This window comes from Eupeodes corollae, chromosome 1, assembly GCF_945859685.1.
Source record: "Eupeodes corollae chromosome 1, idEupCoro1.1, whole genome shotgun sequence".
NCBI lineage: Eukaryota > Metazoa > Arthropoda > Insecta > Diptera > Syrphidae > Eupeodes > Eupeodes corollae.
In genome coordinates, this window is record NC_079147.1 from 3,009,720 (window position 1) to 3,035,189 (window position 25,470).

The 25,470-nt window shown below is 32.2% G+C and overlaps 1 protein-coding gene across 1 annotated transcript in view; it reads right to left on the reverse strand.

Annotated features, from left to right (window-relative positions):
• Window positions 1–25,258, reverse strand: part of LOC129942631 (beta-alanyl-bioamine nonribosomal peptide synthetase ebony) — a 64,328-nt gene extending 39,070 nt beyond the window's left edge. Inside the window, exon 1 of the mRNA XM_056051645.1 lies at window positions 24,080–25,258. The gene's annotated coding sequence lies outside the window, so the exon portion shown is untranslated. The remainder of the gene's footprint in view (window positions 1–24,079) is intronic.
• Between the last annotated feature and the right edge of the window lie 212 nt (window positions 25,259–25,470).

The window sequence follows — 25,470 nt, forward strand, 5'->3', positions numbered from 1 at the left end:
AACTTGAAAGGAAGTCCTTTTAAAGGAGGCGGAATGTTGAAGCAGAAAATAATACTACTTATCATCATTAACTTTTATTTTAAATAATTCTTAAATATCTTGGATTTAAATTCAAATTCTGTAACTGTCAAAATTTAATTTTTAAATTCAAATCTGGCACTCATATTATACCAATCGCCATCTTTTTTATATTTATAAATTCGCCTTAAAACTTAAACTGAAAATGTAACGTAATCTCTCTTTCGAAATTACATGAATTTTTTTATAAGTACCTGTTAACGAAAATAAATCTTTTGGACTCTTATTGTACAACCCTTAGGGGAAATCGCTGTGTTTTTACCTTTAACAAAGCTCGTCGTTGTATTTCGATGATCTTTATTCGAAAGCCATTCAAAGTCTTTGTTGTATTAAGACAAAGTCAGTAAGGTCAAATTAAAGAAAGTTGTTTTTTCGCTACTGTTGATAATCGATCAACGCATCAACCAGGATCCACCTATCCTTTCGATAAAGGGTTTAATAGAGATCTCCGGGTTGACGGTCAAGTCTTTGGATCGTTCCCTCCTTTAAGGAACATTTTTAAACGTAAAGTAAAAACCCATCTATTTGTCAAGCGCGTGCCCCCCCCTGATTAAAAGTCTTGAACCGGCCTTGCATTTGCCCAGATTGACACAGAAGCAGTTAAAATGACAAGAAAATGAAACTATCTACAACACCTACACGTTTCGGTCGGAATGATAATATCGAAAGGTGTATCTTTGGGGCAGTTAAGAACTTTGTCTGCCTGTGATCTGTTATGAACACACTAGCGGTAAAATAAAATAAAAAATAACTCTTTTTAACCGGTGCTTATTTGGGAAAAGAAATCAATTAAGAAGTAAGCCTCCCTCTGGTGCAAACAAAGTGTCACTGTACAAGAATCTGAACATCTCCTTCTTAAAGTATGTATGTACTGTAAGAAAAGCGGATGAAAGCACCTTGGGTTGTGTCGAAAGACTGCCTGATAAAGTGTGCATAGACGGTGACTAGGTCACGTCGAGTACCCGAAAAAACTGGAATCCACCCCCATTGGACAACACAGTCAAAAGTGACATCACACAACTCGAAAACTAGCCAGATTTACCCGTAAAAAGAAGAATTCGGACATTTGCCTTACCATTAAATGATATTCTATCGCTGTCCCACAATCTAAATCTAACCTCAACGAATACTAGAAGTTAAAGTTATAACTAACTTATTGGTTGCGAATCTATCATTCTGCTAATTAAAATACATAATATTAACATTATTAACATTGGTGGGTGGGAAAGGTGTCAATGTATAAATCGTGTTTATTTACTTTTCGAGTAACTTTTGATATGTTGACAAACAATTATGGAAATATATTCCCATTTTTTAATATAAACACATAAAAGATTAAAAAAATATTCAAATTTGATTGGCTGGTGTGGTAAGAGTCGCTTTCATTGGTCAATCTGGATTGTAGTCTGGGATCTAGCGTTGCATAATTAATAAGCTAGTATATTAAGTTTATACCTACAATATATGTATTCTATTTGTTTTTTAATATTATGGTATTTAAACAAAACAATTATTCCCAACCCAATGTTTTATATTATGGACCATAAATTCTGAAACTAATTATTTTTAAATGTCTATATATTAAATTTATTTTTTTTTTTATAACTTTGAAGTATAAATCGGTAGAGAAATAATCATTGGATCAAGTGACAATTTTGTTTTTTGTTGCCTTGAAGAATTGATATAAAATTATTAAACTACCCCAGAAAACAAGGTTAAATGATTTTATCCTCAGACAATAATTTAGACAATAATTTTCCGTAAACAGTTTCGAATGCATTGTGAAAAGTTATCGTAGCAAGTTTCTAAATTTAGATGTGCAAATTTTATATGCAAATTAAATTAACGCGTTTTTCAATGCTAATAAATTTATTACGGATTACGTTTTTATAAAATTTAGAACAGGAAACCAAAATAGTAAATACAACTTTCTTTTTCTTAACTACATATAAAATTTAATTGTATACCATTTAATATTGGTAGGTATAGCAGATTCCCAATAAACAAACCAGGCGTATTAGATATTCATAAAAGTTTAATTAATTTAAGACTAAATGTGAAACAAAATGGCTTTTAAATATTTATATTTTATATAAACCTTATTGCTAATTTATTGAACAATTTAGTTTGCTCCACTCATGCCAATAGCTTAACGCCTGATTGATTATTTAATTATATAGTCTTAACTCACGATTTTTATAAGAATTCTAAAGGTATGTTTGTCACAGAAAAAAACTTACAACATTTCCTACAAATTATAGTTATTACCTATGTATATTATTTGAAATAGAGGCAAAACATATCATTTAACAATGTACCTACTAAACCGTAAAATATGTAACACATTCATATCATTACGGTATTGACTCCGGTTCTTATGCGATAGTGAAAGATTTTCAGATTGTCGAATATAGCATAAAGCCTTTCATAGCTACGTCTAGTGCATACGTCAGTCATAAAATTGAACATTTTATTAAAGTCGATGATGGAAGCGCAGATCAAAGCTTCAAAGCAGTTCTACCTATCGTGTGGCTAAGACTGTGACATTCTTGTTTTATTGCTATGTAATAAAAAGGGGCGTCTAATATGTTTTATTTTAGTATTCCTCACACTTCATTAGTGGTACTCAATATGCATAGTTATTGAATAAAATCTCGACTTTAATAAAATGGACTTGATACACAATCTGTATTAGTAGACGCATGTACAATGTACGACATATGGACATAAAGCGAGTGTCACAATTATTTTAAATGATAAGATAGAAGTTGTTTTATGTAGATATTTTATGGTTTTCTGTTAACAAAAAAATTGACGTTACATGCCATCAACTAAACATTTAATATCCTCCAAGTCGAGCTATCGATGCAATTCGTGGATACAGGTATCAATAGTTTTTCGTAATAAATGTCATTTCAGATTTTTAATTTGTGTTCTATACTGCATGTTTCATATCAGATATAGTCTAACTGGGCTATATCTGATATGAAATAATTTGTTTAAATATTTTGTAATTGAAACGAACAAACTTGGATAGTCTTAAGATGTTGATACATTGTGTGGGTTGTCTGGGACAGGCTGTGATAAAAAATTCACAAGCCTACTTCATTTTATAGCAGATTTGTTTAAAAATTGAAATGTTATAGTGAAAATGTGTGCTTAATTTCCATTATTCAAAACCAAGACTGATTTATGATTATATTTCCCTCTCAAAAATTGATTAAAACAGGAAAAAGCATCTACAGTGAGTGCCATTAATAATGGTTTTTTTTTTGTTTCTTTCGATAAAAAACACTTTAATTTTCACTTTAAACTTTTAAAAGTTCAAAAACCTGTTTTTCTTTAAAATATTTTGTATTTAATAAAATAAATAAATAAAGAATACGACAACTCAAAAAATAACACTTTATTAATAGTCGTTTTTTTACATACTCATATTAATTTTTTTAATTAATCTTTCTTACCATTGATATTAATATTTTGTTGGATACCCTTGAAGGTATTCAATACCTATTTTGCTCCAATCTTCTTGAAACCGTTGCTTTAGTGCACTTATTGACGAGACAGGGTTTTCGCGAACTCGACGGTCCAATTCGTCCCAAAAATTCTCGATTGGGTTAAGGTCTGGATATTGTGAAGGTGTTTGGATAACTTTTGGACAGTTATACAGAAGCCATTCCCTTACAACATGCACCTTGTGCTTCGGGTATGTGTGCTGGTAAAATTTAAAATTTCTCAAAATGCCCACCCCTCTCAGCACTTTGCTTTAAATTTTCTTTTAGGATCATCAAATAGTGTTCTTTATTTATCGTTAAAGCGAAATATACCCCCCCTGCCATTATCCATAAATGGCTTTTGCATCGAGGAAACTGAACATCTCGATATTCTCGGTATATGTATCACCAACCACCTTTTGTGGAACGATCACATACGCGATGTCGCCAAAAATGCAGCAAGATGTTTGGGTTTTCTAAGGCGATGCAAGAAGTTTTTCTCCCCCTCTGATCTGGCTGTTATTTACAAGACTTATATACGTCCAAAGCTTGAGTATAACTCCCATATCTGGGCTGGTGCTCCTGCAACTTACTTAAGCCTCTTGGACAGTATTGAACGTAGAGCATTTAGACTGATTGGTGATATTACCATCATAAGATCATTTACGTCACTTGAACATCGTCGAAATGTTTCTTGTCTCACCCTCTTTTACCGTTATTTTAATGGTTTATGCTCTAGAGAAATAGCCAGCTGCATTCCTCCCCTTAAACAGTTCAACCGTAATACTCGCGCTTCTAGGAATGCTCATCAATATACACTCGAGCCCAACTTCGGTCGTACTGTCAAGTACAGAGATTCGTTCTTTAGCCGTACTATGCGAATGTGGAATGCCTCGCCACACTCTGTCTTTCCCAGCTATTGCAATATTCAGGAATTCAAAACCAATGTGCACCGACATCTCCTTTCAAACCCTCTCTCCCTTTCCTAGTGCTCAAACTGTGTATTCATAATAAGGGTAATATATCCCTTTGAGTGTGCGCTTATTATAAAAAAAAAAAAAAAAAAAAAGATACCGTCGATGAATACTTAATTTCCCATGCCTCTTCCCAAAATGCACCTCCAAATTATGATGTGCCCGCTTCCATGCTTCACTGTTGGCTTTGTGTTCCTGCTTTAAAGCTCTTCATTTGGCTTGCGCCACACCATAACTCTTCCATCCGATCCAAAGAGGATGTATTTACTCCCGTCAGCAAATCCATCGTCATCATCCCACCAAGTTGCATCATTATTTTTGTGTTCCCTGTTGCGCTTATTGATAAATGGTTTTTTTCGGGCAACACGACAATTGCAGCCATTTGTCTTTATGGTTCGGCCTACCCTTGATGCAGATATTTTCTGTTTGCATGCCATTAACACTTCTGGCACAAATTTTGGTGCACTTAAACCAGGATTTCCTTTCATTTTTCTTACTATAAGCCGTTCTTATTTCGTTGCTAACTTTTTTGGTTGACCCATCTTCTTCTTTGGTTCGATCCTTCCTTCTCTTTTATACCGAACAATATCACTGACAGTGTTTGGCTTCATGTCTATATCATCAGAACTTTTTGTTTATGTTTCACCTTTATTATGAGAAAAAGTAACGAGGTTTCTCTTTTCAAGGCTTGCATTTTTTCTTTTCCGCCTCATGATTAACTTTTTAAATAAAACCAAACGATCTTACACTAAATTGTTTTAAAAATGTATGCAAACGTCTAGTGAACACTTTTTTTAACGGTACTCTTGAATAGACAAACTTTTAATCGGGGAAAATGTGAAACTCAGCAAAGCAAACATAACGAATATTAAAGAACGCTTACATGAGTCCTTTTAGTTTATCGTATATCTTAATCGCGATCGAACCCAAGACCTCTCGCATGACAGTCCAACGCACTAACCATCATGCCACGGGTACTACTCGGACTAGCAATATTTTTAGAAAGACTTAATTTTTAGATTCATTCCGGCTTTGGTTTAAATTTCACCTCAATAGGACCAATTAAAAAGTCAAAAATAGTAGCTTCACAATGTAAAATGTTGTGGATTTTGACAGTTTCGTAAAGTGTAAAATTTAAATAAGCACTTAAACCCATTAAACTATTTACTCAGGTGCTTTATTTTAGTTGTACATATTTATTACATAAAAGGGTGGAAGGACATTAAGCATATTAGGGTTTTTAATGACCACACAACCGACACTTATGAAATCTTGAAGTAAACTGGAATTTTTCAGGAGTAAGCCTGCACGTGCATTGGCATATAATTTTGCACACAGACAGAAGAACAGTTAGGCTTTTAGAAAAAAATAATTTTTTAGAGCTGAAACTAAAACCGTTACTATTACGCTCAATTTTTTGATGAAGGGGCCGACTACCAGAGAGGGCTGACCTCACACGACATCACCGAAAATATTTTTTTTTCGAAATGGAAACAAAAAATAAAATAAAATTGAAATTCCTTTTCAATTTGTGTTATTCGACCACATGGAAGATTTTACGCAAAGATCTTGGTGTAAAACCGTATAAAATACAGCTCGTGCAAGAACTGAAGCCGAACGATCTGCCACAACGTCGAATTTTCAGTGAATGGGCCCTAGAAAAGTTGGCAGAAAATCCGCTTTTTATCGACAAATTTTGTTCAGAGATGAGGCTCATTTCTGGTTGAATGGCACGTAAATAAGCAAAATTGCCGCATTTGGAGTGAAGAGCAACCAGAAGCCGTTCAAGAACTGCCCATGCATCCCGAAAAATGCACTGTTTGTTGTGGTTTGTACGCTGGTGGAATCATTGGACCGTATTTTTTCAAAGATGCTGTTGGACGCAACGTTACGGTGAATGGCTATCGCTATCGTTCAATGCTAACAAACTTTTTGTTGCCAAAAATGAATGAACTGAACTTGGTTGACATGTGGTTTCAACAAGATGGCGCTACATGCCACACAGCTCGCGATTCTATGGCCATTTTGAGGGAAAACTTCGGAGAACAATTCATCTCAAGGAATGGACCAGTAAGTTGGCCACCAAGATCATGCGATTTGACGCCTTTAGACTATTTTTTGTGGGGCTACGTCAAGTCTAAAGTCTACACAAATAAGCCAGCAACTATTCCAGCTTTGGAATACAACATTTCCGAAGAAATTCGGGCCATTCCGGCTGAAATGTTTGAAAAAGTTACCCAAAATTGGACTTTCCGAATGGACCACCTAAGACGCAGCCGCGGTCAACATTTAAATGAAATTATCTTTAAAAAGTAAATGTCATGGACCAATCTAACGTTTCAAATAAAGAATCGATGAGATTTTGCAAATTTTATGCGTTTTTTTTTTTAAAAAGTTCTCAAGCTTTAAAAAATCACCGTTTATTTCATTTTAAAACTTTGTCAAGAAAATGGCCTTTAGTGTTTTAACAGACAATTTTGTGTAAATAATAATTCAGTCCATATGCTTGAATTTAACATTTGAGCAATAAAGCACTATTCACATGAGCACGACCAACGAATGAACGAATATTAGTAGGGTTCAAATACTACAACGACTTGATTGTGCTACCACAATGCTGGAATTACATATGTGGTGACAGGGAATCCTCAGAATTCTTTGTTTCTTGTTCTTATAGTCTTTGGTTCAAACAAATTAGTTGAAAAACTATTCTACCATTTTGTAGTACTTGTACTAAAGCTTTAAACAAAAAATTCAAATATTACTTTTGAAAGTCTGGATCGGTTTCCTGTCTTCTGTTAACAAGCAAAATAGCTACATTAATTTCTTCAACATGATATCTCATTTTTTTTATATATTGTGTTTAAAAGACCTCTTATAGACTCTTTACGTCATCTCAAAGTTAACCTTAAGCTTTTTAAAAATCGAGGGACAAGTTTTGTAAATTAGAATGTGACACCTTTTGATACTTTCTGTAAACATTGACGGGGGTCTTATTTAAAATAAAATTAATTAAAAAAATATTATAAACTGACAGATATTTTATACGGTTGATTAAACTAAACTAAAATTTTACAGCTTCTGTTTAAAGTCGGTATAATTAAATCGATTTGTAAAAAATGTTTGCGATAATATTATACATAAACATACATTTATGTATTTATTCTTGCGCAAAAATAACTTATTAAGAATTTTAATTGAATAAAACCAATTATTGACGTATTACAGAAAATTAGTCAAAGCAATAATATTAAATTGTAAAACAAAATATGAAGCCATTTTGTTTGAATTAAAAGGCGTTTCTATAAACTTGATATAAATTTACATAATGTACCTATAGCTTAAATATATGCAAACATAGCTTCAAGTTTACAAAGAACTTAATACATATGTAGTAACTTAACTAGATTGACCAATCCAAATCGATGAATAGACAACTTGATTAATACACAAATCAAATACAATGCATTCTTATCTGCTACTTTTAAATCTAGACTTGTTTTGTTGACATATTAATTTACATAAAATCATTTAATTATTAATGTTGCTATGGATAAATATACGAGTATCATGTAGAAAAATAGGCTATTAAGGTTGAAACTGAATTCAGTAAAGATAACTTCTCACTGAAATTTCGAAATTGATTTTGGAAAAAAATATCCCTCATTTAAAATAATGTACAAAAAAAATTTAAACACATTTTAAATCATATTATTACGTAAACACCAAAAAAAAAACAAATAGAAATTCCCGATCCTTGGCAGACCCCTCTTTACCACTGGGCCCACTGGGCACAGGCCCAGGGCCCCGCAATCACTGAACCATCACTTAACCTCTATTGGTCTATTTTCAAGAAAAAAATATTTCTATACAGTTTTCGATGCATAATGAATGATCAGAGTTTGTACTTTCCTTGCTGAACAAAAACCTTTGCTGAACAATTTAATTCACATTCCCTGCAAAATTATATGTATGTGGATCCGAAAAAAGGAAGAAATCTAAACAACAGAAAGAATTAATTGAGAAATTACCAAAACTGACATCGTATTTCACTTCAATTGCAGGAGAAACGTCTGTAAGTAATCAATAATAATCAATACATTAATCTCTACACTTATCTACACCTTACTGAAAAGGGGGCTTACATAGTCAAAAAATGGTTTCACATTATGATTTCATAAATAAAATTCGCCATTAACAATGACCATAGAATCTATTACAATTTCCCATAGTAATTGCATTTTTTAGACAAATAGACTTTCCATTTAATTTTCCAGCAACAAACATAAAATCTCAATTAATGCAGGTACAATGTGAAATTATAATACAAGGAACATTTTTATTTATGAATAACAAACATCATTGTATTCGTATGTGTTCAGCCTTATTGTGAGTGTCACTTTTATAGATTTCCATCCAGAAAATATGTCAAATTACATATACAATTTTTATTTTTTCGGAAATCCAAACAAGTGAAGCTCACAATAGGGGTTATTATTTAATTCGGAATTAGCTATTCTATTATCATTTAGGAATTTCGAATGATACACCTATTTATGATGTTAGCTTGTATTGAATTTCAGAACAGAGCTGTTCTTAATAAAACAAAGCAACGTATAGTTACGATCTCTTAATTTTCATTGTTTATTTTCAAAATCCAGTTTTTACATAGAAATTTTAATTCGTTTTGATGCCTAGTGTCCAAACTTCATTCGTAAATAGAAATTAAAAATGTTCAAACAATAATTTTTATTTCATAAGTCAGTTTCTTCTGAAATATTTATACATTTATTTTTATTTTAAAAGGCGAGCTGCATGACAATGAGTCGTCATCTTCCCAAGTTGAAGAAATTTCGTCCTCCACATCTTCTAAAAATTCCGGAGATGAATCAAAAAGCCAGGGGCAGGGCCTTTATCATGAAACTGCAACAACTCAGTTGTAGCTGTTGTAAAGTTTTTAGCTTCGAGAGGGCTTCCATTTCACGGTAACAGTGAGATCCTCGGATCTCCCAATAACGGGAATTGTTTGGGATGCATTGAGTTGCTTAGCGAGTTTGGCCGGTTTCTCGCAGATCATTTAAGCAAATTTGGAAATCCAAGAAGTGGTCATGCGTTTTTTCATCAAGTATCTGTAATGAATTTATTCATCTCACGGGAAGACAGGTTTTGTCTGAAGTCAAAATGGCAAAATATTTTTCAATTAGCGTTAATAGTCTCATATTGATCAACAAACATTTATTATTCGCTTCGTAAAACGAACCTGTTGAAAGGTTTTTGGACTTTATTCCAATTAACGAACATAGATCTGATTATTTAGCGGAAACCATACAGAAGTTTTTGGAGGATCATGACATTTTGATAACAGATTGATAACAGATTTCAGAGGCCAAAGCTACGACAACGCGGCAAATGTGTCAGGAACGTTTTCTGGTCTGCAGGTAAGAATAAAAGAAAAATATAAATTTGCCACTCTTGTACCATATGCAGGGCACTCATTAAACTTGGTAGTGCATGCCGCTGGGTGTGTCTTAAAAGCAACCAAATTCTTTGACATTGTTCAAAAATTGTATAACTTCTTTTTGGTATCTTCTTATCGATGGAGTGTGTTGACTGCTCATTTAGGTCCTAAAAAAGTTTTAAAAAGTCTTTCTCAAACAAGATGGTTGGCGCGAGCTGATGCACTAAGCGCCTTATATAAATGTCTATAGCGAACGATTTAGGACAGGCACGAGAGGCCAACGAGGAAGCATTTAGTGTTTGCAAAAAAATGTCCAAGCTTGAATTTACCATATTTACAGAACTCTGTATTGCAAAAATTTAATAAAACAAGTAATTTACTTTCTAACCAAAATATTACCCTGGATATTGCAATAAATTTGCTGAGTACAATAGATGAATTTATAATTGGAATTAGGGACAATTTTGATAACTTTGATTCATCAGCCAGACAAAAACCCCAGATTTCGAATATAAGGACCTTTCTAAAAGGATGAGGTGCAGAAGCTTACGCCATACTTTTTTTTGACGGCTCTGGACAGTCAGTAATTCTGACTGGGAAAGAAAGATTTAAAATTGACACAAAAATGAAAAAAGACTCCTTCCTTAAATTTTTTTTAAATGCTGCAATAACTAATTATCTTTTTAATGAATTAAAAAAAATGTATTTATTTCAAAAACAAAAAGAATAAATATCAATTTAAAGCTATGTAATTTTTTCTGTATACCTTTCTTACATAACATAACATTTTTATATAATCATAAAGGGGCCCCATTTTCGAACAGTGCCCAGGGTTTCGGTGCGATGTGATCTATAAGATTCTGCCAAAGCATTCGATAGAGTTGATCATCATTATCTTGCTTCGAAAGCTTCAGAGGTATGGTTTTTACTCTAATCTATTGAATTGGTTTGAGTCGTATCTGAGTGATCCAATTCGTTCGTATTGGTAATAGGCTTTTTGATGCTATAATTATTACATATGGTGTCCCCCAGGGAAGTCATCTGGGCCCTTTGTTGTTTCTTCTACTTGTCAATGATATTTTAGATGTTCTTGTTCATTCACAATATCTTATGTTTGCTGTCGATTTGAAAGTGTACTGCATTGTAAAAAATGTATCAGATAGTTTAAAGTTGCAAACAGACTTATTCAATTTATATGATTGGTGTGTAAACAATAAGCTATTTTAAAATGTATCTAAGTGTTAGAGTCTTACATTCTGTCGTCGTTCATCACCTTTATGTTTTGAATATTCTGTAGGAAATACGACTCTAAAATTAAAGAAAAGAAGGATCTTGGTCTAATATTTGACGCTAAGTTCAATTTTAATATTCGCATAGACTATCTTGTAGCCAAATCAAGTTCTATGTTAGGATTTATTAGAAGAAATTCGAAGTAATTTAAGGATCCCTTCACTCTTAAGAGCCTGGTGTTTCTCATATGTGAGGTCTATTTTGGAATACGGTTGTATAGCATGGAATCTTTTTTATTCCATTCACTCAAATAGACTAGAGAATTAAAAAATGCCTTTCAAGATACATGTTTTATTTATTACATTGGAATATTCCTCGACCTTCATAATGATGCCCGATGTTTGCTTTTTGGACTACAAATTCTTCAAATTCGATGAAAATATCTTGATGCAATGTTTATTAGAGACTTAATAAATTCTGAAATTGATTGTCCATTTTTGTAAGTAAATAATAATAAATTGGGTGGCGCAACAGTCCGTTTGAGAACTAGGGCCTAGTGACTTACAACTCTCAACCATTCCTGTGTACCAGTAATGTTGTCAGGAATGGATGGGACCTACAGTTTATAATCCGAATCCGAACGGCTAATTTGAGAAAGCACTTTTTCATGACAAGAGTTACTCTTGGAGAATTTGTCAATTCTTCGCAATAGGCAGTACCCGTGAAAAGACTTTAGACGGCATGACACTCCAACGCACTAACCATCATGCCACGGGTACTTCACATTTTTGCTAAGTAAGGTTTGTTTTAATTGCCCCGGGTATACTTTTAGAGTTTTTAATACCTTTCGTGTTCCTCAACACAGATTAAATTATGGCTTAAATGAGCCAATTTCCTATTGTTTAAGTTTAAGGCAATCAAATTCAGTGTGTTAAAATGAAAATGTAGATTTTGTCCACTGTTCTAGCAGAAATATTTTTGAATCACATTTAAAGTTTTTTTTTTTTAGTTATGGAGTTTAATAATATTTATTTTTATAGTTTATTATTATTATTATTTATAATTTTGTAATAAGTAGTCTATAAGAGCTGTCTACTCTACTTGATGAAATATATGTAAATAAAAAAATAAATCGAACGGCTTTAAACATTTTGGTGAAAAGTTGACGACACTGTCTTGATTAGTTATGAAATCGACTGATTCGTATATGTCCTTAATTTATTTTGATTTTTTAGATTATGAACATGTTCTCAATACAATTTGGAAAAAAACATTCTACTAGGATATTGGAAATTTAATTGTTAATTGTTAATTAGTTTATACAATTTAGAAACATTTTAACTAATCATAATCTTACAATCTTTTAAGAATTCAGTTTAAAGCCTAGATGAAGAAACTTTATAAGTTGGAAGTTTTATGATGGCGTTATGTTTAGTGCGTATTACTGTCATGCCAGGGTCTAGGGCTCATTCTCTGTCTGTGCCAGAGTTATTAAAAAATCCCCCGAGAGTAATTCTTAGCATAAAAAATGCTTTCCGTTCTTATTCGGTATAAGAACTGTAGGTCCCAACCATTCCTGACATTACTCGCTCACAGGAGAGTTGTAAGCCACTAGGCCCTGGCTCACGACACGCGACGAGCTGTTGAGCCACTTAATTTTTAATTTTGTTTAATTTAAATGAGAGTGTCAAAAACGAACTATTGGGCAAGATTCAAATTTAGCAAACAATATATATAAATATTTTCGTTCGTTTTCAAAAAGAAAGCTATAGCTTTTAAATGCCACTTAAGAATTCTTAAAATGTTTTCCTTTCATATTTTGATCCATAGTATGTAATTTTAATTAAAATTCAACACTAAAGTGTAATAATATATCTTTAAAAGTTTTAAGTATGATTACAAATTACAGCATCTATTCCATAATAAGTACTGTAATCAAAGCTATAAATATTTGAATATTTAGTAAACTATTTGATAAATACAAGCTTATGACGCCAGCATGTACATTCTCATTCTCAGTATAGCTAGACTCAGCTCAGGCCAAGTTAAATAGAATGAGATTATTGTGTCATTGCAAATTATTTACCTCATATTTAAAATTAAATAATAAAATTAATTTACCTACAAACTTACCAAGCATACCTTAGTAATTTTGTGTTATATATCAACGAATAATAATATAAGGTTTATAAGAAAAAAAGTACTAAATAGCTTAATTCCTATATAATTTTCTTAATTTATTATTAAATGCTCAACAAAGCAAAACATGGCATTATAAAAGTTACATCGGAGGAGGTCTACATATTTTCAGTTTATAGTTTAATTGGAATATTTCTTAAAAATATATTACTTAAAAAGTAATAGTTTCAAATTTGTTGGCGCATATGCGCCTAGGTGTACCCATAGATTAAGGTCTACTAATTACTAAGGTCTATAATATAATTGTTAATTGACAAATAAATTTCACTTTTCCAATTTGATGGATGATGAACTTTATTCAAATCTGACTTTATTTCGAAAATTCGAAAAAAACACATGCTATATAAGATTTTTTGCAACTACATATGTACATATGTATGTATATAAATTTTTACAAATCGCGAAAGTTTTGAAGATATATTATCTATTTCATAAAATCTGTATATGTTGTTAGATTTCATCTTTTTTCAAAAAAATGCTTTTTCTCCAGAAAAATGTAAAACCGTTCGAAAGAAAGTTAGGTTCTTGTAACGAATCAATGGCCTAAACAATACAATTAAGTTCTTGAAATTATTGACATTACATGAACAATAATTGTAAGTAGAATTAATGTACATATGTACATATGTATGTAAATGTTAACTAGAAATTAATTCCAAAGCGTATTTTTCAAAAATATGAAAGCAATAATAGCTCAAAACTTCATATTTAGAGTTAAAAAAAAAGGATCAAGTAAGGTTTTATGACATTCAAATCGCAAATCCAGTGGAAATGAAAAATATAATGATTTTTTCATTATAAAAGTAAAAATTACCAAAATTTTTTTCAAGCCGAATATTTTTCATTTCTTTGAAATAAACAAATTGTTTTATTAGTTTTTATTTTCAATCCAAACAATGCTACAGTATTCAAGAAATGACCTTACCAATGAATTGTACAGAGATTTTAAGGTATATGAATATGAAAATTCATTGATGTTTCTTTTTAATTATCTGTTTTGGAAAGTCTATCATTAGTATAGCAGTATTTTACACGAATAACAAAAACAATATCCGCAGTATGAATACAGCCGATAAAATTTAAAGTAGAATCTTACTATGCATGGGTTTTCGACATATATACGAGTCTGGAATGGGTCTTATGTGATTTCGTTCTCAAATGTTGGTACGATTGTGTTTTCCATTGGGGGGAAAATCAATCTGTTACTGTTGATATTATTGAGTTTTGTTAATGAAAATGGTCTTACTGGGCTTATTTTGCAAGAGAAAACATAATTAAGTTTGGCTATGTTTTCACTAAAGGTTTATCTTAGTTTATATTAAATAAATCTTGTTGGTGTTTCCACCGAACAAGAAGATTTAAAAATGGTTAAGTTTGACAGCACTTTCTAAAATGAAAATGGTGTTTCGATGTTCCTTGTGAAGCGCAATTAAGATAGTTTCATTCGTGTTAAACAATGAAGAACCTACTCCATGTGGTTTTTTTTTTATTTGATTAAAACGAAACTATATTTTTTTTACATAAACATGCAAATAAACAGACCATGATGCATTATCTGTAAAACCAACTCCTTCACACAAGTTTATCCACACAAATTTTGACTCGACTCCGATCCCCAAATTCGTTAAAAAATTTTACTTCTTATTATCTTGAACCTCAAAAACTTAAAAACTGAATATCTCAAAACTTTGGTAATGAAGAAGAATAGTTTGTATTATTTCAAAGTTAAGTTTATATTTTACAAACATTTGAGAGAAAAACAAGAAATGATGTTTTTAAAACTGAAACCTCAAATATCCCAGATATACGATTTTAAAACCATTGCACTCATAAAATATTTTAATTACATAGTAAAATTTTAAGTGTAATTTTGGCCAAACTTGAAGAACAAATTTCCTTTTCTTAAACTCATGGAGATTATTTCCATGGAGATTACTTACCTATATTGTAGTGAATATAAGCTCCCCAATAATTAAAATTGTTTGTGCTAGCGATAAGAACAAATGTTTTATTTTAAAGTTGTTATTACTTAAAAAAACAGTTTGGATTTGTATTTTGTATTTTTTTTTTTGTTTCAAAAATCGCTTACAAGGTAGGACATGAGTCTTATAAAGTGTTGCAAACCTTTACATTAATTTCAGAATTTGAATAAAAATTATATAACTAAGACTTCTATTTACGTATTTATATCGAGCCCTTCCCGCCATTTTATCGTAAGCGACATTTTCAATAAAAATGAAAACTTAATTATTAAAATTTGCTAATAACACTTAGAGCCTTGAAGGCTTTTGTCATTTCTTACCTTAAGCATAATTAAAAATTTCCAATACCGACTACGGGTACAAGTTGTTTCAAGAACCAGCAGTAAGCTTTTGATTTGTCGTTTACGATAAAATTTATTTTGGGGCTTACGATAAATTTGCGGGAAGGGCTCGATATAAAGAAGAGGAAATTTAGCATCTATATATGTACATATTTATATAAGAAAAGGAAATTTAACATCAATAATTTGTTAAATAGTTGAACAGTAAAAATTTAAATCTCTTATGCTTCTTGTTCTTCTCATAACGATGGGCAGAGAGTTCCAAAGGCGTACAATATGAATACAAAATTCACGCTCAGTATTTAGAAAATTGTATCGGGGTAATATTAAAGCAAAGGACCTTGTTAAATGAGGGAAATTCAGCTTACCGAATAGATAATCAGGTTGTTGTGTTTGGATGATTTCATGCAGGTAGATAACTCAGAGATCGAAAGTTTATTAAACTGTCTATATTGTTGTAAGCAACATTTAATTTGCGGCTAGTCACACAGTCTAGTTTACAAAAGATTTCACACCCATACTGCCCAATTGGTAGTATAAGGTCCTTAGCAAGTAGCAGTTTAGTTTTGATCGGGTTGAAATTTTGAGTGACTTGAAGAAGGCGGAGACTTCCATAGACTTTACAAATGTCACTATTAAGGTGGTCATCCCAAGTGAGAGTGCGATTGAATATTACTCCTAGGCTTCTAGCAGTGCTAAAATATTCAATGGTTTCGTCGTCAAGTTTCCACAGGTTTGAATCCGATAGATGGGAAGGGATGTTGATTTGACAGGGTTAAGGCGGAGATTGTTCTTTTTTGACCACTGTGAAATGCGGAGAAGATCCTCGTTCATTGTAGCTACTGCATAATTTTCAGCCCCAAAAGGTCGACTTATCAGGAGCTGCACATCATCAGCATAAAGATGAATTAAACAATGTTTAGCAACTTGTGGTAACTCATTTATGTAAAATGAAAAGAGGATTGGTCCAAGGATAGAACCCTGTGGCACTCCACCCAAAACATTGAGAAATGTGGACGAGTATCCATTGGCCACCACGCATTGTTGCCTTCCGCTGAGATACGAAAGAACAAGCTTACAGGACTCTTAAGGAAACCCAAAGTTAATTCGCAGCTCTCTATAAATAATTGAGTGGTTAACAATATCAATTTAACAGTGTTAACAATGTAACATAATCACTCTCCATTGCCATTCTTATTTCATCAGTTACAAAAAGCAAGGCGGATTTGCAGCTGCGCTTAGGTTGAAAACCAGAAACTCGGAAGTAGTCAATATGCTGTTAAATATGTAGGTTATATAGCGCAGTATATATGGAAGCAGTATATATATAAGAACTTAGGGTCGATTTGGTCTAGGCCAGTAGCATTAGATTTAATCGATATTGTTGCCTCTACAATGTCTACCTATTGTATTCTTATAAAACTCAGAGAGCTGTTGATAGCACTTGGTTCCTCCTCAGTAAAGGAATGAACGGGTGAAGCAACGTTTAAGGGCACGGACGTAAACTTTTTGTAGAGTGCATCACAATCGACGTCACCAACAGGCTTTTTCGATTGTTTGCCAATACTGATTTCACGCAGGTTTTTCCATAATCACGCACTAAGTCAGATATGTTTAAGTTTTTGAAGTTTCAGTATTGAAAAAATTGTTGATCAACCTGAAAAACTAAATCCAAACATACAAAAAGTAAATCGTGCTTGGAAAAGTTAAAAGTATTTTTTTCTTTTATTTCTGAAAGCCTCAACAAACACAGTTCCAGTTTTTTTTTCTATCCGGATCTTTAGCTTCTGAAACGTTGAATATATTGTAGTGACCAAGCTCTTTGAAAACAAGAGTTCATAAGTATACAAAAGGTTCCAAACTGTTGAACATACAGCATGGACAACTTAATTTGAAAAGATACGTGTCAACTAAATCAAAAGATTGGTGCTCTATAATCCTCGATATTTTACGAACTTTGTTGGGATAGTGAAAGGATTAGCGAAAACCATTCTGAGTCATTTGATTTGGCCTCAGATAAGTAAAATTTCTATTTGTTTTAAAAACGCTTATGTTTTGAACTCTTTATAATTTCCCCAAAAGCTCGACCCACACCGTTACGCAAACACCGCCTTATTCGTATTACTAAAAACCATATTATGTCTGGCTGTTCGCTAAACTTAAGAAACTGGCTCTTGTACCCCGTTCCGAATCGATATGAGAGATGGAAACTCAAACGAAGAAGGAATTGACAACTATACCAAAAAAGGTAAGTTGCGAAGGCAACTGGTTTTAAAAATTCGGAAAATACTGGCACAAGGATACTGTATCTGGAGGGGAGGCGGTGACATGAATTGAGGGGAATAAATAAAAATAAAGGATTTATAAACCAATTTCCTACTTACACAGAATTTATAGGATGTTAAAACAGACTTCTTTTTTGTTTCAATATATTGAAGGTTGAGGGCCATTACGTAAGTATTGCCACTTTAACTTAAAAAAACATCCCGATTAAAAAATTAAGTGTGAAAAAGCTTATCTTGTCTGTCTTATATTTCTCCTATATTCTATATTCTAGCCGCCTTTTAAGACTCATATGATTTGTTTTATGGTTGTTAATATTGGAAAACTTCTTTTGTTCAGCCAATAAAATAATGCGAATCTTCTTCCCCGCAAATTATCGAACGATAGCACTTACATCCCTACTTTCTAAGGTCATGGAAACGCTGATTAATTATAAGCTTAAGCTTTGGACGGATTCAAGTGCTGGTGTACCCCAAGGCTTCGTTTTGTCTCCGGCCCTTTTCCTCATTTTTATAAAATTGCTCCTGTCTGCTACTTCTAATTCAATAGGTACATTGTTTTGCTGCCTATCGCACTCTTAGCTTTTCATATTCGTTTCCAGTCTCAAAACCTTCCTTTAATAAATTCCGACCTAGGAACGAGTGGAATTTAATGCTTCGAAACCCCAATGCTGCCTTGTATCGTTAAAGCGATATGTATCTCCCTTGCCATTTGTACATTTATGGCACTGGCATTGATGAGACAATTTTAACTCAAGAGAAATAGCCAGCTGCATTCCTCCCCTTAAACAATTTTACCGTAATACCCGCGTTTCTATAGGAATGCCCATCAGTTTGCCCTTGAGCCCAACTTCGGCCGTACTATGAAGTACAGAGATTCATTTTTTAGCCGTACTAAGCGAATGTGGAATGCCTTGCCACGCTCTATCTTTCCCTACCATTGCAATGTTCAGGAATTCAAAATCAATGTACACCGACACCTCCTATCCAACCCTTCTCTCTTTTCCTAATGCTCACACTGTGTCCTTGGCATATTAAAGACAATGATGACAGTGGTCACTTTTCAAGATTTTTGGTATTGTTGAAAAAATACGTCCAATATGTGAATTCAACTCAAGAGTGTTTTGTCTTAAATTGTATGTTTACCAAATAAATATATTATCTATTAATATAAATAAAAAAAAACATTATGGCTATACAAGACATGCGAGCTGTCGATAAATAAAACTTTTCCTGAATTAAGATGCAAGCGTGTGTGTGCAAAAACGGCTTACGCTTTTTATCTTCAACGTTCAGTGTCTATAATGAATACACCCCAGGGGGGCAAAATCCATATATTAAAGACAATGTTGCAAGCTGCAGTTGCATATTACAAAGTATGTAAATTGTTGCTTAAGAAATCTTCCACCAATTATTGGTATTTAGAATGTACATATTAATGCTTTTCAATAACATTTAAGTACCCTATTACCATAGATATGCGCAGTGTCAACTGAATTTCGTTTTTCTGTCTTGATATATGGCTAGATATGGCAGGGGCAGCCCGTCATCATCAAACTTTATGTGAATTATTGTATGCAGCGACATTAGGATCAATTAAATATACGATATGTTAAAAGTTAAACTATTCAAACAAATTTATTTTTTTTGGATTTTCATTTATTGCATTAGGCGGCAGCGACTTGGAGAATACGTGAAATTTGATTTGATCTCCTATTTTTTGGTAGTCAAGTCAAGCTGGTATTCGGTGGTGTTGTGTTGTGTTATCTGGTGCTTAGATCTCAAGGTAATCTTGGTTTTGCTAACATTTTGGATCATACCTATGTTTCAGTATAAATTTTGTATACGTATCAGGGGCAGCTTCTAAGTGCTAAATCTTTTTGTTCTTTTTTAATATTACATTTCGAGTATTAATGCGGTGATCGATAATATTGCCCAAGTTAAACCAAATTTATTTGTGTATAACAGCAGTGGGCCAGTTTCAAATTTGATTGGAATTAACCAGTTTTACAGTAATGTTAAAGTAGACCAAGCTTGTGTTTAATGTAATTCATTATACCCATTTGTTTTAACTTAAATTATTGAAATAAACTACAAATTCATTCGGGCCTCCTGTGCAATGTGCATACACTTCATATGGAGATGCGGTCCTGTATGCATGGAACAGGTAGACGAGTAACTCAAATCTTTTTATTTATTACAAAATAGTAACACTCACAAGATTTATTTTTTTAAAACTATCCGGTTTACTCAATCTAAATTGCCAACGCTACAAGTAGTGTCAAAGTTTATTTCCTTAACCGCTGCTTAGTTACCAATATTTTACTAGTTAACCACATAAAAAATGCCTTCTTTGGCTTTATATTATAATTTAAATTGCTGCTACCAACATTTTCAACAAAGAGACATGATGGTATTTCTTTGAAACTTAAGTTTAAAAACATTAAAAGCGTTTTAAATGCAACTTTCATATGTTCAGTTTATCGGTGCGAGGTTGTCCCAGGCAATGGTTGATCTAGGGGGGGCAGGTTGTCATGACCCCTCCTGGGAGATAATTTGTTTGCCATTTCGTAGGAACTCCCTTCAATTCAAGCCTAATTGTATTGCGTTAATGGATATGACCCCGATTATATTTTGAATTATTTATTTTTGTATATGAAAACCATAAGTAAAGTACTTACTTCCTTAAACTTTGTTGCTAAAAGTACTACTTTTAACTGAGGACTGGGCGAAGAGCATAATATAAATCGGAAATTCAGCATAATTCATAAACTTTTGACCAACTGGCGATAAACGGAGGGGGGGTCATAAGAGCCATAAAGCTTATACAGTTAAATTGTATGAGTAAAGATTTCATTTATAACTTTATTAGTAATTTAACGACATTCGCCAAAAAGTGGTTTGCTGTCCAAAACAACTAAAATTTTTGTTTTCACTCAATTTAAAATTTGAAAAAAAACTTTAGTAATGCTTTTAATTATTTTCATGAAAATTGTTTCTAAGAAAAAGAGCAAATATTCAGGTTCTTAAGAAGAAACCTTGAATAAGAGATCATCAATTTTGTATTAAGTTACCTTTAAATTCCTTAAACTAGCCTTCAATTTTATTATTAACTTTTTTTTTAAAGTGAATATTGAAGTGATTTTACTATATATACTATATACTATATACTATATACTATATACTATATACTATATGCAAGTTTTGAATAAGTAAAAATGTCGAACTAGAGCGTTTAATCAAATATGACATTACGACAGTAGAGAAGTCGAAAAAAGTGGATACCCCGATTCTGTCCATCTGTCTGTCTAAACAATTGTGTTGATTGAAATTAAGGTTTTGCAGCAAAAACCACCTAAACTATTGTGTTTTAGCTCTTAAATGTGGCATATTAAGAAAACTTTTCGAATCTAGGAATGCTTTCATATGTAGGGAGTCATCCAAATTAAATAGTTAGACCATACCTTGCTGGACAACAGTGTTCTAAAATAACTTGATAACTAAAGTTGTCATTTTAGCAATTGAAATGTGTAAAGGTTAGGTTAATATACTCGTACACATTATGTTATTTAAATTTTGTTAGCCTCTTTTACAAAACATTAAAAACATTTTTAAGCGGTGAGTAAAAACTCATCTAAGTGTGTGACCAACACCCCCCCCCCCCCCCTGATAAAAATCCGCCCTTGGTAATAAATAGGGTTAAACCGTATGTTAAGTCCGGAAACATGTTTTTCAATCACTTTGGGAATGAAGTTCATTTAGAAATAGCTGAATGCTGATTTGTCAGGTCATACACCCACTTCCAAGGGGCTATTTTAAGCTTGTTCCGAGATAAAAATGTTGTTATTTACGATATTTTAGGGTTCTAGAATCTAAATCAAAAGTTTTCAAATAAATTTCTGTTTTTAAATGTGTTAGGTATCGTATGTTCGTACTTCTCTACTTCGCCGAACATATCTCAATACCCAAAAGTGATATCGACTTTAAATAAAATTTGTTTACAGGTAATAATGTCAAAAGATGCAGAAAGGAACAAAATTGACTAGATGTCTTTTTAACTGTATCAATTTTAAAAAAAGGTCAAAAATGTTTGGACTCAAACATCTATGAAACACTAGCGACTAAAATTGAAATAATGGTATGGATAAAAAATAACGTTTTTGATGTTTGGTAAACATTTTAAAATGCCGAAGTGCCAGTTCAGTTTGGTGAAAATTAATTTTCAACTCGAATATATTTTCAACAAAAAAAATGTGGGATGCAACCCACACTCATTACTTCCCATCACGTCTGTCTCTTAAGTTTGTAGGTTTTCGTGTTGTGTTAAAAAAGTTGTCAGTTGAATTAATCTTAAAAATTTCAAAATTAGCAAAAATATTTTGAATGTAATAAAATAGTTTTATTCCAAGATCTAGTTTTGTTAACGAGATTTTTAGTCGAAAACCAATTTTTACCAATTTTTGTAGAATGTCTTAAAAGTTTGTATTTCTTCTATAAACAAATACAAATTGGATCAATGAAATTAATTTGAGAATCGAGAATTAAATCGAGAATCGAACATCAATTTTTACCAAATTTGGGTACAATTTTTGTTGATTTTATTTTTTTATGCAAAACCGGACTGTTGCATTTTTATAAAACAAAATGACTTCTTTTTGATTGCAATAATTGCTGACAGTAATTGCTGTGAAATAAAATAAGTTTTAAGCCAATGTTTTTAATTTTTGGAAAGCTATTTAAGCGAAAGTAATTTTTTACCAAGTTTAAGTATTTTTTTTAGGTTTTTATTTTTTGTAAAAAACCTGTCTTTTCAATTTTTCTCAAAATTGTATCGAATGTTGAAAAAATATTTCTTATAAGATAAAATTAGTTTGCAGCGAAAATCTCAACTTTTTGAAAAGAAATTTGAGTTTGATTCTATATTTTTACCAACGTTGAGGAATGTTTTTTTAGGTTTTTATTTTTTATAAAAAAAACTGTCAGTTTTTTTTAATATTTAAAAACTGTTTTAAATATAATTTTAAAAAGTACTAAATTTAATTTAATCAGTCAAGAGCTTTTCCTATAATATTGATAATAGATAAGAAGTCCCAGCTATATAAACACTGGATATTATATCTTCACAAACATAATCCGCTGTGTTTATCTTAAATGGTACTGAAAACACAGTTTAAATTACTTATTTTTCTATGCATACAAATTGTTTCAGAAAACTTTGAACAATTTCACCATTTTCTCGTGTTTCCCGCGAATCTAGGAGAATAATTGTAATAATTTTCGAAACAATGCAACTACCTTCGAAAACTTAGCTAAATAACGTTATTTATATTTTGATCAATGTTTTCCCTCAGGTATGGTAAAATATTTAAAAATATTGCATTTTTAATTCTCTAAAAACATGTTATTGAAAAATTTAATCTTTTTTTTGTAATTTAATCTTTTTTTAAAACAAATAAGTGAAATAAACTCCATTACTATTAGTACCTATTCAAACGAATTGTGGTACACAAAACTCTAAATGCTTAGATCTTACAGTATTCTTTAAATTTGATTTATTTGACTATTTTTACAAGTAACTTATAACGCTCTAAAGAACTGCATCCAAGGCTTTCTGCAAAAGTCGAAGTACGAAAAACTTTTGTTTGTCTTTAAAAAATGTTAAGTTGAAGAAATAAAGAACCCAAAACATCAAAATCAGATTTAAACACAATTTTTAATTTATCTACGATTTAATTTTCATAAAATATAAAATTTATATTGTATAAAGTAATAATTCTTATAACATCTATCGATTAACTTGGTTTTATTTCATAGAAAATCTCTATACAATTTCCAGACACCTTACCATATTCAAAACCAACTACAGTTTATTTAAATCACAAATTTTAAACAAGAAGTTACAAATCAACGTAGGTGTTTGTCTAAAGGCTTTTCGAAATAATATTTAACGCTTTCGTCCAAAACAACATGTGCTGGCAAAACTATCACTATTTCTATATTTCTTTTTATTTATTTTTTAACATTAATTTAATTTCACTTACCTAAGTTTTGTTTTCGTGTTGTTATTTTTTAAAGTATCGATAAACACTGAGGGTGAGTTTCAAAACAAAAAATCTGTTTCAAGTTAATTTAAATCAATTCCATATAAATTGGAACAAATTGAATGACTTATATATTTGCAGGTTGTACGAGTATATTATTAGCTCACTTTGGATAAAACTTAAAGAAAAAAAAACACACAAATTGAGTTAATTAATTTATGGTTTATTTGTGCTCACTTCTTCAACAAGTTCACTTCCACTTTTAAAAACGAAAAAGAGAAATATCTTCAACAGAACTATTGGACACAACTGCAGTTATACCTGCTTAAAGCCTTTCTTAAGCTGCACTAACTTTATGTTTAACTCGTTTTATTTAGGTAGAATATCACTGCACTTTTGGATATTTAATCAAGTTTATGGCGATCGGTTGAAATATTATTTCAATAATGTACACGGAACCGCCAGCCAGCGCTGAAGTCTTTACAAGCTTATATTTGATCATTCACTAGCAAGAATCTTAGTTGAAGCAAACTTATATAGCGCCACTGATAAACTGAACCAAACCAACCACTCAACAATGACAGAAAGACCAGCGATGCAGGTCCCTCCACGGGAGCTTTGGCGTTTGGTGTTTGGTGTTTGGCGATCTCGATCTCATATGAAGATCTCGGTATCTGAGGCTAGAGTCAATGATAATTTTGCGGAGGGAACCACCATGCGCGCACTTTGCAAATCGGAACTAGGAATTTCGTTTGAATAGCGCAGCATGAATGGCTTGAGAGCTCTATCTAGCAATGTACCTACATAATATCTAAGCAATGGGATTTACTATTGTAGTCATCTCGAACTCGTCAGCATATACCAGCTTCGATGACGCATGTGAATCTACTCTACACGCTCTTTAACTCGGGGTACTGCGATGAACTTACTTTTCTACATAGTGACTGGTATAGATAGATATAGGCTCAAACCACCGCATCGCAGCGACAGATAAATACTTGTACTTTTTAGGCAACATCGCAACATGTCGATGATCGACGCTGTCGACAACGGAGCAACGGCGGCGCGCGCGGCGGGCGCACAACGCGACGGACGGTTTGCTCTGCAAGTTTATGCCTACCGGAAGAAAGACGGGCTCGACGGAAAAGCTTTTTTGTGTGTCGATGGGTGATTGCGGCTTTGAAGGTACTAATTAGTCAAATTTTATGGATCTTTGCCTGTGGCCTGTGCTGGCCTGACTTTACCGGCCAGGAGGAATTCTGTTTCATAAGCAATTAGAAAGCAGTCTGCAAAAGTGTCTAGCTAACTAATAACTTGTATGTTTGTTTAGCAAATATGAAGCTGTAATGCACTCACTGATTCTAATGGAACACTAATTTGATCATTTGCGA